Consider the following 14,571-nt stretch of genomic DNA (forward strand, 5'->3'; position numbering starts at 1 on the left):
GAGAAATAGATTCAAGGGATTAGATCTGATAGACAGAGTGCCTGAAGAACTATGGGTGAAGGTTTATGACATTGTATAGGAGGCAGTGATCAAGACCATCCCCAAGAAAAAGAAATGCAAAAAGGCAAAATGGTTGTCTGAGGAGACCTTACAAATAGCGGAGAAAAGAAGGGAAGGGAAAGGCAAAGGAGAAAAGGAAAGATATAGCCATCTGAATGCACAGTTCCAAAGAATAGCAAGGAGAGATAGAAAGACTTCCTCAGTGATCAATGCAAAGAAATAGAGGAAAACAATAGAATGGGAAAGACTAGAGATCTCTTCAAGAAAATTAGAGATACCAAGGGAATATTTCATGCAAAGAAGGGCACAATAAAGGACAGAAATGGTATGGACCTAACAGAAGCAGAAGATATTAAGAAGAGGTAGCAAGAATACACAGAAGAACTATACAAAAAAGATCTTCTTGACGACGATGGTATGATCACTCACCTAGAACCAGACATCCTGGAATGCAAAGTCAACTAGGCCTTAGGAAGCATCATTACGAACAAAGCTAGTAGAGGTGATAGAATTCAGTTGAGCTATTTCAAATCCTAAAAGATGATGCTGTGAAAGTGCTGCACTCAATATGCCAGCAATTTTTGGAAAATTCAGCAGTGAACACAGGACTAGAAAAGATCACTTTTCATTCCAGTCCCAAAGAAAGACAATGCCAAAGAATGCTCAAACTACCGCACAGTGGCACTCATCTCACACGCCAGCAAAGTAATGCTCAAAATTCTCCAAGTCAGACTTCAACAGAATGTGGACCATGAACTTCCAGATGTTCAAGCTCGATTTAGAAAAGGCAGAGGAACCAGAGATCAAATTGCCAGCATCTGTTGGATCATCGAAAATTCTAGAGAGTTCCAGAAAAACATCTATTTCTGCTTTATTGACTATGCCAAAGCCTTTGACTGTGTGGATCACAACAAACTGTGGAAAATTCTGAAAGAGATGAGAATACCAGACCACCTGACCTGCCTCCTGAGAAATCTGTATGCAGGTCAAGAAGCAACAGTTAGAACTCGACATGGAAAAACAGACTCGTTCCAAATCAGAAAAGGAGTATGTCAAGGCTGTATATTGTCACCCTGCTTATTTAACTTATATGCAGAGTACATCATGAGAAATGCTGGACTGAATGAAACACAAGCTGGAATCAAGATTGCTGGGAGAAACATCAATAACCTCAGATATGCAGATGACACCACACTTATGGCAGAAAGCAAAGAAGAACTAAAGAGCCTCTTGATAAAAGTGAAAGAGGAGAGTGAAAAAGTTGCTTAAAACTCAACATTCAGAACACTAAGATCATGGCATCTGGTCCCATCACTTCATGCCAAATAGATGGGGAAACAATGGAAGCAGTGACAGGCTTTATTTTGGGGGGCTCCAAAATCACTGCAGATGGTGACTGCAGCCATGAAATTAAAAGATGCTTGCTCCTTGGAGGAAAAGTTATGACCAAGCTAGATATCTTCTTAAAAAGCAGAGACATTACTTTGCCAACAAAGGTCCATCTAGTCAAAGCTATGGTTTTTTCCATTAGTCATGTATGGATGTTAGAGTTGGACTATAAAGAAGGCTGAGTGCTGAAGAATTGATGCTTTTGAACTGTGGTGTTAGAGAAGACTCTTAAGAGTCCCTTGGACTGCAAGGAGATCCAACCAGTCTATCCTAAAGGAGATCAGTCCTGAATATTCACTGGAAGGACTGATGCAGAAACTGAAACTCCAATACTTTGGCCACCTGATGAGAAGAATTGATTCATTTGAAAAGACCCTGATGCTGGGAAAGATTGAAGGCTGGAGGAGAACAGGATGAAAGAGGATGAGATGGTTGGATGGCATCACCAACTCAATGGACATGAGTTTAAATAAACTCCAGGAGTTGGTGGTGGACAGGGAAGCCTGGCCTACTACAGTCCATGGGGTCACAAAGAGTCGGACATGACTGAGCAACTGAACTGAAATGAACTGAATTTCTGAATACCCTTCGAGGCATCAATTTCATGGGTATGGAGTTATCCTGAGACAAGAATCAGATAACTACACAGAGGACAGTGTTTTCTGCAGCATCAGGTACACAGTAATAAAAAAAACACAGAAGCAACTTAAATGTCCATCCACTGGGGACTGCTCAAATCACATATAATGCACCCAAGCCTGGATGATCTGCTGCCATGAAAGATGATGAGAAATCTATGTTCATTAGCATGGAAAGCTGTGACAGCTAAGTAGAAAAAAGCAAGCCACTCGAGCACTCGTAGTGCGAGTCTATTTTTGCTTCAATATATATTTAAGTATATATTAAATATATATATACATATATATGTGTGTGCAAATATGCATAGAAATGAGATTGGAAGAAAATGCATCAAAACGTTCGAAGTAGTGTTTCTGGGCAGTAAGATTCTGGACTCTTTCCACTTTCTTTCTCCTTATAATTTTCTGTTTTCTCTATTTTCTGCCATGAGCATGTATTGCTTTTATAATTGGGGGCGGGTGGAGATGTAAAACCTGATTTAGCTCTTTTTCATTTGGAAAAATGTACAACTTGCTTTCTGTACTTCAAGAGAAATCGTGTGGGCACCTCTCTGGACACACAGATAGAAATGAAAGTCTTCTTTATGATTGCTGCACTTGCTCTGGAGTATGGAGGGACTGCTACTTACTCAACCCTTCCCATAGGGACAGTCAATGGACGGGGTGTCAGCCCTGTGATGGCACATGGCAAAGCTGAGGGCGTGCTTCTGCCATGCTTACATGGTGCTCTGAGCACAGTCTTGCTATAATACCAGACTCCCTCCTAAAACTTGGTTCCCTCACTGTCTCTGAAGAAGCAAACAGCTCAGGGTACCACAGCCACAAGGGAATCGGTTCCACCAATAGCCTGAAGGAGCCCCGAAGCTGATTCTTTCCCAGTCTCAACCCTTGATTTCAGGTGAGACCACAGTCCCAGTCAATACCTTGATCTTAGCCAGGTGAGATCCTGACAGAATCCTGCTAAACCATACCCGACTCCTGACCCAGAGAAACTGTGAGATGATGAATGAGGATTGTTTTTTAAAGTATAGCTGATTTACAATAATTTATTAATCAGTTTCAGGTGTACAACATTGCGCTTCAGTATTTTCACAGATTATACTCCAGTAAACAGTCTTGCAAGATGATGGCTGTCATTCCATGTGCTGCACAGTGTATCCCTGTTATGTGTCTATTTTATATATGGTAGTGTGAATGTGAATTGTTCTGTGCTGCTGTTTATGGTGAAATGTTATGTGGTAAAAGAGAACTAAAACAAACCGGGTAATTCATTCACCCCACTCAGCTCTGCTAGACAGGGTTGTCTGATTTTAGCAAACAAAACATGGGATGCCCAGTCAAGTTTGGATTTCAGTTAAACAATGAAGAATTTTGTGCTATGAGTTTGTCTTCTGTCATACTGGGGGCAGATGTACACTAATAAATTATTCACTGTTGAACTGAAATGCAGATTTGCTGAATGTCCTTTCTTTTATCTGGCGCCCCTACCACAGACCCCAACAGCAGAGAGCTGTGTGTATACTCTTATCTTCTTCTGGAAAGGTCTGCACAGCAAACCCAGAACAGTCTGAGAACAGCCCTGAAAGGTCAGACAGGTAAAGACAAGGACCTAACCCCAAGCTCCTCTTTCGTAACCCCAGATGTTCAACATCACATCGCTGTTCCTAAAGTGAAGTGACCCTGTGTGTCTGCATGTCAGTTCGCCCCAGCCAGAACATACCTGGAACATGCTTCCAGGGCTCCCAGCCACAACCATGAGGGCTGGTGTTTCACATGCAATACCCTCCTGGGCAGTGGGGATAGCCCGACCCCCAGGTAACGTGACTGAGGGTCTGTGACTCTTGACACCAAGTTACAAAGGTAAGATATAGTCCTACCCCTCAAGGGGGTTGTGGCCTAAGAGGCAGAGAGGAAGAGAAAAGGAGGCAGGGAAAGAGAGGAGGAAGGAGGCAGGAAGGGAAGGAGGGAGGAAAGGGATTCACATAAGCAAAGCTGGACGCAGATGTATCGTTCATAATGGCTGATTGCTGGAAACAGCCCCGTGCGCTTCACAAGAGATGGGGCACACACTGCGGTATATTCACACGCTGGCGGGCTACTCAGCAACAGAAGGAGCAAACTGCTGACACAAGACAAGGACGGAGGCTTTGATCACAATGTCAACTGAGAAAGCCAGAGACACAGAAAAGAACATCTTGTGGATCCATTCACATGAAGCTACAGGAACTTCAGCTTATATATGTGTCAGGAACAGGCTGGGACCCCCTGGATGGGGGACAGGGGTCTTCCAGGCTGCTGTTCCTCTCCTGCTTCTCCATCTGGGTGTTAGCTGCACAGGCGTGTTCACTGTGAAAATTCACTCATCTGGTCAAGTAGGATGTGTACACTTTTCTGTATGTATTTTGTGCTGTGCTGTGCTTGGTCACTTCAGTGGTGTCTGACTCTTTGCGACCTGTGGACCACAGCCTGTTAGGTTCCTCTGTCCATGGGATTCTCCAGGCAAGAATACTGGAGTGGGTTGCTGTGCCTCCTCCAGGGGATCTTCCCAACCCAGGAACTGAACCCGTATCTCTGGCATCTCCTGCATTGCAGACAGGTTCTTTACCCACTGAACCATCTGAGAAGCCCTGTATATATGTTATACATCCATAAATAATCACATTGTAAGAAAAGACATAGGTTGATCAACAGGTGAATGGAGTTCAGTCTGTCCACATGATGGAATACGTACCCAGAAAGCAAAAGCAGTGAACTATCGCTCCACACAGCGACATGCCTGAATCCCAGGCTAATTCTGTTGAGTGAAAAAAGCCAGACCCAAAAAAGCACATACTGTATGATTCCGTTTATATAAAACTCTAGAAAAATGCAAAGTAATCTATGGTGGTAGAAGCAGATCAGTGGCTGTAGAGGAGGAAGGGGGTGAGAGAGATGACCAAGAGCTTCTCAGACGGACAGAGATGTCTGGTCTCAGGACTGTGATGATGGTATCACCAGCTGGGGGTCCCTGGGTCAAAATGGGTCAAGCTGCACATTTCAAATACTTGGAGTGTATTGTTTGTCAACAACGACTCAGTAAAATTACTTTTTAGAATAGAGATAAAAACCCAGGATTTCCCATAGACTGGATATGGGGATAGGGGACGAGAAGGAGGTATCAGAGTGACCCCAGACTCGTGGATCTGGAATGGGGGAGGTGAAGCTCCCCAGGACAAACAGTTTTCTGGCCCCAAATGTCAACAGTGACAGACCCCAGTCTAGAGGTAGACTTCTGTGTGTGTGTGTGACTGCTAAGTCACTTCAGTCATGTCTGACTCTTTGCGACCCCAGGGACTGTAGCCCACCAGGCTCCTCTCTCCATGGGATTCTCCAGGCAAGAATGCTGGAGTGGGTTTCCATGCCCTCCTCCAGGGGATCTTCCTGACGCTGGGATCAAACCCATGTCTTTTATGTCTCATGCATTGGCAGGCAGGTTCTTTACCACTAGCGCCACCTGGGGAGTCCCCTGGGGGTTGAAATTCTGAATCTGCCCCTTCAGAGTGAGAAGAGACCGCAGAGGGAGACCTGGGTCAGCGTGTGCCTCCCCTGGGAAGCTCACAAGCCAGGAAAAGAGCACACCTGCCCCCTCAACCCCAAAAGAACAGGCACATTGTCACGTGCCCTGAACGTGTGTGTCTGCCGGTCAAGCTTGTCAGGAGGGTGTGTAACATGATACACAGGGGTCTAAAAATAAATAAATAACTGGAGAGGCCCGAATTAGCCGTCTGATGGTTTTAGCATGGAGATTTGGTACAGCTTGCTCCAAGCATCCTGGTTTCCTTGGATACGTTGGCCACGCATTAGCTGTCTCAGGCCAAAAATAAAAGATTTGCGAGAAAGAAGCCACGGGACATTGTCGCTGTCCCTGCTGCTGTCAGGATCACTCGTCATCTTAAAAGACATGACACCCCAGGCTCCTGGGACAGACAAGTGCCTCATTCTCTCTTTGTTCTGATGGCAGGACAGTGCAGCAGCTAACGAGGCTGGATGGGTCGGAATTCCAATCCTGACCCCAGAACAGCTTTTAAGTGCACTATCTGACCTCCCTGAGCCCCTGAGAAGTTACCTTCTCTGCTCATCAAAAGAGAAGATGCTTCCACCTCATAAGGTGGCATGGGGCGTCAGCACAGAGCGAGGCCCCAAATCTAGAAATTGCTTGCATCATCTCCAGGGTATCCAGGCATCGGCGGCCAGCACACAGACTGGGCACCATTAGACGTGCTGTTAGCCAGCCAAGGAGACACATCCTGAGCCAGCACACCCCCATGCCCACCCTGGCTGGAGCCAAGGGAGCTGCCCCTTAGATGGGCCTGCCCTCCCCTGCGGCCCCAGGGCCCAGACTCTCCTGGGCAGCTGGTGCTGGTCACAATTATTTGTGCAATAACTCAGGTAGAGACCTGAGAACAGTGCTCAGCACGTAGCAGGAACACAGACTGAATTCACAGTTGATATTGTGACTATAAGCCAGCCTGTCCAACTGCAGACCCCACACTCTTTCCACGATGCCATCTGCCCTTCTCTCTCCCTCCCTCCCAAGTCCATGTGACCAAAGGATGTCAGGACCCACAGGCCAGAGCAACAGGCTGTCTTTGGCTATGAACCAAGGAGCACTGACTGGCCCTGTGGGCAGACACAGTACAACTTCTACATTGACCAACTGAGACCTTCCCCAAAAGGAACCAGACCCTCCAGGAAAGGGAAGCCCGGGCCACCTGCCTGTGCAGAACCAAAGGGAAAAAAAAGCCCTCAGTTGTCAAATCAAGAAGCAGTTTGTCTGCTGGTTGGATTCTAGACTCAGAAGCCTTCCAGGACTAATGGGCAAGGCTGGTTCCCTGCTGACCTCAGACAGGTGTTTCTCATCCCCCTACAGAAGCCTCCCCGGTCACTTTGAACCCCGAGACCTCACCAAAGTGGCCACAGCAAATGGCATTCCAAACAGGATGACCCATCCCCACGGGAGAAGGCGGCAGCTTCGGACATCCTCTCCGAGGCCAGTTTGCCTCCTCCCGAGTTCAGCTGACACACGGTCATTTGGCAGCTCTTCTGGGCCTTCTCCGTGCCCGGCAGGAAGTTGGGATCATGCAGCAAACAAGGCTGACAGGTCCCTTACAGTGGGCTAATGGTGTGAGGCAAAGATGTGAACAGCAAACAAATACACACACCAACACTCAGGGGTTCTTGCTGGTGGCCCAAGGGAAACAGGGTGATGGGGTAGGACATAACAGGAGGCCAGGGGAAGGCTTCCAAGAGGAGGTGATGTTTGAGCTGAACCCCTGACAGGAAGGGGCTGGCCATGAGAAGGCCATGCTCATCAGAGGGAACACAAGAGCCAAGACCTTGGGTTGGGGTGGGAGTTTGCGGATCATGTCCAAGGTCATGTAGCTTTGGATACTCAGCAAGAAGCAGCAGGAGGAAACCAGACAGGGCAGGTCACGGGCAGCTCGAGTGCCCAGCTCTGGATGCAGACTTTGTAGAAATGCAAGAGGAAGTGTCTAAACATTGCAGCGGCCTCTCCCAGGTGACTCCTCACCTGGTGCTCCTGGAGGCCCCTGGTGGACAGGAGGCTTCGTCTGTCTCCAAGATTCAAGCTGGGGTGGAAGAAGGGTGATCTTCTCATCCACAGGCAAGGCGTTTGGAATCTGATTGCATTGTCAGGCTTTGGGTGAGGAGGAAAGGGTGTAAGATTTGAAATCTGGTCCAGAACAGGCATTTCTGTTTCTGTCTGTTTCCCTGACAACATCTGCTCTCGGAGGCATGAGCAGAGTCGGGGGAACTCAGGAGTCCTTTCTGATCGCTGGACCATGGGTTGCATGAGGTCAGAGACTGCATCTGCTCCATTCAGAACCAAATAAACAGAGACCCGAACATGGATCAACAAACGAATGGAGGAACAGTGGGTTCTGGTGTCTGCTGTGGCCGTGCGGGTGGTCTTCAAAGCAAACTCACAGAGGCTTTCTCAGGGAGCGAGCTACACGCCATGGATCCAAGAACACCTTCTCCAGGAAAGGGAGCCCTGTGTGACAGTGCATAGCCACTGCAACTTGTGTTCCATTTCAGAAACCGAGGGCTGGATCTCTAAGAGACCTGGGTGGTACTGGGTTGAATGGTGGCCCCAAATTCATGTCCACCTACAATCTCAGAATGTGACCATATTTGGAAATATGGTCTTTTCAGATCTTATTAGCTAAGATGAAGTCCTACTGGATTAGGAAAGATTATGAGCTGTGTCCGACTCTTTGTGACCCCATACTGTAGCCTGCCAGGCTTCTCTGCCCATGGGATTCTCCAGGCAAGAATACTGGAGTGGGTTGCCATTACCTCCTCCAGGGGATCTTCCCAACCCAGGTTAGGGTGAGTCCTAAATCAGATGACAGGTGTCCTTATAAAGCCACTTTTGGGACTTCCCTTGTGATCCAGTGGTTAAGGTTCCCCATATCCACTGCAGGGGGCACAGGTTTGATCCCTGACCAGCAAATAAATAAATACTCAGACAACATTTTTAAAAATCCTTTTAAAAAAAAAAAAGAAGAAGGCCACCTAAAGATAGCAGAGATTGGCATGGCAAAACAAACAAAAAAAAAGGCCACCTGAAGACAGCAGAGATTGGCATATTTTAATCATTCATACCCTGGGTCAGGAAGATCCCCTGGAGGAGGAAATGGCAACTCGCTCCAGTGTTCTTGCCTGGGAAATCCCATGGACAGTGGAGCCTGGCATGCTACAGTCCAGCGTATGGCAAAGACTAGGATACAACTGAGCAACTGAGCACACACACAATCATTCACACATTTGGCTGCAACCTACAATCACTGTGTCCATTTAACATCTGATCTGAACCCCACCACCCCCTCAAAGATGTTCTTCAATAGTTTGTGTGACTTTAAAAAGATCCAATACCTTCCTGTGCAAGATGTGGAAATGAAGATCATGTTGGGAGAGATCAAGGACTTAAAACCCAGTTGGGGAGAGGAGTGTCCAGGAAGAAGCCGGGGTTTTCCCTGCTCTGAGATCTGTCCTATTCCGAGTCTCAACAGTCACTCAGATGAAGTTCATGCTTGTGAAATCTGCAAGTGATCCCAAGGGGGAGGGGAGCTCTGGGGCGGGTGTGTGAACGTCCAGGGTTCAATGTCAGTGGTCAGAAAGGAACAGCAACTGTGAGTTCTGGCATTCAACTTCCTTAGGTCAGTTCCAAAAGTCAAGCATGACGTCACTAGGAGAGTGCAATTAAAACAGGGGCAATATGGAGTGTCGGTAAGGCTGTGAAATCCTGGCAAGACTCATGTGACTGCTGCTGGGAGTACACATTGGTACAACCAGCTCAGGAGACTGTTTGGCAATAAACACAGGCCCACCTCTGACCCACATCCCCAGTCCTGGCAATGACCCCAGGTTAATGAGTGCACGTGTGCAGTGAGCACACCGAGACAGTTCCAGTTCCCCACAGCAGCCCTGCCTGTAATGCCAACAGCTGAAAACAACCAAAATGAACAGGAGAATCAATGTGAGAACTGTGGTGTGTTAAAACTGCTACAGAGCAATGAAAAGGAACAAACCATGATTACACCAATGAGGATGAGGCTCCCAGACTTAATGGTGAGTGAAAAGGTCAGACACAAAAGAGTGTGTACTGTAGGATCCTGTTTGTATGATGTCTGAAAACAACTGAAGCATATCCTCAGAGGAAGAAGGCAGATTGACTGCTACCTCTGCAATCGGGGGTGGTGGCTGGGAACTGGGATGGGACTGAAGGGAACTTTCTAGACTGGTGGATGGTAGTTACATGAGTGTGCATGCTCAGCCTCTAAGTCGAGTCCAACTCCTTGTGACCCCTTGGACTGTAGCCCACCAGGCTCTTCTGTCCATGGAATTTCCCAGGCAAAAATACTAGAGTGGGTTGCCATGCATGGATTGCCGTGACCTCCTCCAAGGGATCATCTCAGATCAGGGGGTTGAACTCCCATCTCACAGATTCTTGGCCACTGGGGAAGCCAACATAAAAGGTCATTCAACTATAGACTTTGGATCTGTGCACTCTGCTCTAGATATATGTTCTATCATAACAGACAAAAAGTCAAGTGTGGAGAGCCAGCAGATAGATGCAGGGCAGGTAGCTGGGTAGGATCTGTGAACCAGGACTTCCAAGGAAAATATAGACCATGCCTGTGGGTGCCTTCCCCTGGGCACAGCTGGAAACTCTCCTCACTCTGTCCTGGTTCAGGCAGACCTCCTATTGCAACATGCAGATCTGCAGGACATTACAGGACTGGGGACCACCCATGGGAACAGGGCCCACTCCATGGGGTGTGAAGGAGTGCAGTTAGAAGGAGTTTTTGAACTCTGCAGTCATCCCTTTGACATTCTTACTAATTTTTGAACCAGGGGCCCTACATTTTTAGTTTGCACTGGGCTCCACAAACTATGTAGCACATCTTGATTGGGAAGCTGTGATGTGTATTTGGGTCCTTGATTTCTGAAAGCCTGTTCCATGGTAAGAGAAGCACACATTTGGTGTCAGGAGCATGAAGTCAAGGAAGTTATAGAGCAACTGAGACTCAGCTTGATGTAAGGAAGAACCTCCTGCCAGTGCCAGTGCCTCCTAAAGAAAGATCAGCAGCCCGTTTGATGAGCACCTAGTGAGTGCCAAGCATCTTCCCTGCATCATCTGACTCTTCACAATAACCCTGTGACCAGGGACTGTTTTTATCCCCATTTTGCAGAAGAGGAAACAGAAGCAGGTTGTTATGGCCGAGCATCACTCAGCTGGTTGGCAGTGAAACTGGGATTCAAATCCAGGGTTAACTAAGCCAGCATTGGCATCCACCACCAGAGTTTTCAGAAATTCTAGCTGAGGGCTGCACAACCTCAGGAGCCAGTGGAGGGCCTTTTAGCTTTGGGAGGTGCAGAACTTCAGGGCTCAAGGTGGAAATTCTCACCTGAGTGCCAGCCCAAGGAGGCTGGTCTTCAGGTGCCAGGCCTCACCTGGGGCCTGCCTTCATGGTTAAATAAGGGGCTAGAGATACTCAGGTGCTGGTAGGGACATGTTAGTAAAGGCAGACATGTGTGACACAATAGAGAGGGGTGAACACCATGGCAATTTAGAAAATTTTAGAAAAATTGTAACAAACATTAGGCAGGCAAAACCTAAAGCACTTCTGCAGGCTGTCCACAGTTCACCAGTGAGTGGTTGCTGGTTTAGACTACCAGCCCCATGAGGGTCTGTCATGTTCATCAATGTACCCGTGGCCCAGCCCAGCACAGGGCCTGACATGTCCCAAAGGCAGCCTCTCTGTTCACCCATCTCTGACCTCTGCTACACAGCAAAGCTGGGCCGCAGCAATTCTGTGCATGGCAGGATGCCAGCTCACCTGGCTATGCCATGCCCACAGGATTCCTACTTCCTCTCTTTTCTCTGGATTCCCAGGAGCACAGGGATGATTTATGAGAATTTTCTTAGGAAAGAAAGACAAGTACTGGATAAATATTGGGATGGCACAGTGGTTAAGATCAGGGCCTCTTGAATCTAACCCTATCACCTCCTAGCTATAGGATCTTAGAAAATACCTGGCCTCCCATTGCTTTGGTTTTCCATATCTGTAAAATGGGAATAATAATGTTACTTAACCTACTTTTTTGTGACTATTAAGTTACATAAGACATGTCATTTTGTAACCATTAAATGAAGTAATACACAGTTAATGCCCAGAATGCATTTAATAGTCATTTAATCAATGCTAAAATCAATTGTTCTTTATTCCACAAATAGCTACCATTTGTCAAACCTACTATGTGGCAAGCACTGTGCTAAAAACTGGTCTTTGAACTAATTACTCCACAAGTACATATTGAACATGAACGTGGGGCGGACCCTTCACAAGGCACAGGGTATCTCCTTTTATCACTCACTGTCCCGTGAAGCTCGCATCTTAGAGGAGCAGAGTAAACGCTATGGAGAAGAGCAGCATGGAGGTAGCGATAAACCACTTGCTGGAAGTTACACAGAAGCGTGGATTCTCTGGGTATCTCTCATGGGCCCTGCCTGGCAACATGGTAGATGGTAGCAAACATCAGTCCACTGAACGAACGCCACTGGATACTCACAAGATCCTATAAGGTACCTGCTGATACAAACAGCTGCGGTGAGGCTGAGCACCTGGCCCACTTCGCAGGAGGCGTGGAGGGTGGCACCCTAGCACACCCTCCAGGGTAGACAGCTCTCTCCCCTAAGGCGCAGTCGCCGCCACCGCCCTTCCCTTCTGCCACCACGTGGATTTAAAACCCATGCGGCCACCCGGCTCCTGCCCCTCTTCCGCCATTGGGCAAGGCCGCGCGCACTTGTGTCCAATCGAATAGCTGCTCCCAGAATGCAAACTTGGGATTGGCTCGTCCGCTGTGTCATTTCGGGTTGCTTCTGACGTCAGCGGTGTCTGGCGCCCCCGCCTCTTCCGCGTCTTAACTGGAGTTAAAGGAGCCGCACCGGAGACAACGTGCAAGTTGCTTCAGAAGCACTTACGAGTAACCTTTAAATGTTTTTTAAAAAATAATGTTCATTGTAAAAAACACAGCAAACCATATAAGAGAAATGTTAATTTCACTTAATCCATTACATAAAACTAGCTGCTGTTAACATTTTGGCATGTATCATGTAGTCTCTTTTTCTAAAAATATAATTTTATTTGTACAAAACTGGGATCAGTTCTGAAGCCCATTTTAAAATTTATTTTATGAAGGACTTCTTTCTATATTGTCGAATAATCTTTGAAGACATGTTTTAAACAGTTATGTTATATTTGACCTTCCTGAGTCAACCAATCCCATATATTTTTTTCTTAATTTCATTGAATTTTGCTTTTCCAAATGAAAATAAATAGAGAAAAGTTCTCTGATTATTTCCTTAAAATATGTTGTAGAAATCGAACTAGAGGGTGAGGACATTCATCCTTGAAGGCCTGATGCATATTGCAAAATTGTCTTGCATACACATTCAACAGGTATGTACTGAGCCATTATACCTGCCAGTTCCTGCTGTGGATACAGCAAAGAACAAGACAAATGTGTAACCCACAGCTCTTTCAAAAGTACTGTGCCAGTTTCATCACCTTTGAAGCCAGCATTGTGTTCATAAGCCATGTGTCTGAGCCTAGGGCTCCCTGTGCAGAGGGGAAGAGGTTCTGTCTCCAGCTCCAGCATAGCGTCTGCAAATGGAAGGCTTAGAGGATTTTCTGGGTGCCACATCCTTGGGTGGTGGAGGGCTGTTGGGGTATCATGATGCCCCATTCCTCTGGATTCCAACAGTTCCTATCCTATCAGGTGTTCTGGAGATCTTGGGGACCTCTGAGCATCCCTTTCTGGGACCAAACATGGGGGACATGCAGGGACAGTCCAGCGAGAGACACTGAACAAAGCAACTCACAAATTCATTTAAAAATTACAATTTGGGCTAACTTCTCCAAAGGGAAGGAGGGTATTATAGGGTTCACTGGGGTTTTGTATGGAACAGGGAGTTCCTGCAGCACAGAGCATGAAGTAATAACAACGATTAACTTTGGGGGACTTCCCTGGCAGTCCAGGGGTTGACTTTGCCTTCCAATGCAAGGGGTATGGGTATGATTCCTGGTTGGGGAGCTAAGATCCCACATGCCTCGTGGCCAACCTCCCCCCCCCCCACCCCGCCCAAATCATAAAACAGAAGCAGTATTGTAAGAAATTCTCAATAAAGACAAAAAAATGGTCCACATTAAAAAAATAATAATAATTAACTTTTCTCAAGAGCCTCTTCCCAGCCAAGCCTGGGAGTTTTCGTATTTAATCCTCCCAATAGTGCTATAAGTTCCTTGATGGTCTCCGTTTTAAAGGTGAGGAAACTGAGGCCTGGATGCATTAAGTAATGTTCCCAATCAAGGCCTTGCAGTTAGCAGTGGTGGCCTATACTTAATGTGACCCCAGTTTTGGACATGCAGAGTCCAGTCCTTGGGGAATGAATCACTGAATGATTGAGCCCCCAGAGGGTAAACTCTGCCCAGGCAGAGCCTGGCTTGCCATGGGCACCCTGTGGCATGGTCCCTGTGTGCCAGGTAGGGTGCCCATCGTCAGCCCAGCCCAGCCAGGCAGACACAGTCTTCCTGGCACCCTCTGCAGCTAGCCTGGCCGATACCCTCATACCTGCTTCCTTCTTCACCAGCCCCCACCCCCCAAGTGCCACCACCCAACCTGGCACAAAGGCCTTTTATGCCACCAAGCATCACAGGTTTACATTATTAATCACTCCTGACAACAGTAAAATGTATCGCTCTGGAGAACAGAGACACAGAACATTTCTGCTCCAGTATTTCTGGTCCATGAAATCAACTTGAATGACAAACAGTTCTTTCTGAAAGTGTTTCAGACATGAGTTGAACATCTGGAATCTTCTAAACCCCTCTCAGGCACAGTCTGCGGCAGGGAAGTC

At 47.1% G+C, this 14,571-nt stretch overlaps 1 long non-coding RNA gene across 1 annotated transcript; it reads left to right on the top strand.

Moving 5' to 3' along the window:
• The first annotated feature begins 9,509 nt into the window (after window positions 1-9,509).
• On the top strand, window positions 9,510-13,009 carry LOC139036734 (uncharacterized). The gene is made up of 2 exons (XR_011489584.1): window positions 9,510-9,719; window positions 11,890-13,009. It is a non-coding gene; the product is annotated as an uncharacterized lncRNA (long non-coding RNA).
• Window positions 13,010-14,571: the final 1,562 nt, after the last annotated feature.

The sequence above is a fragment of the Odocoileus virginianus genome, chromosome 9 (genome assembly GCF_023699985.2).
Source record: "Odocoileus virginianus isolate 20LAN1187 ecotype Illinois chromosome 9, Ovbor_1.2, whole genome shotgun sequence".
NCBI lineage: Eukaryota > Metazoa > Chordata > Mammalia > Artiodactyla > Cervidae > Odocoileus > Odocoileus virginianus.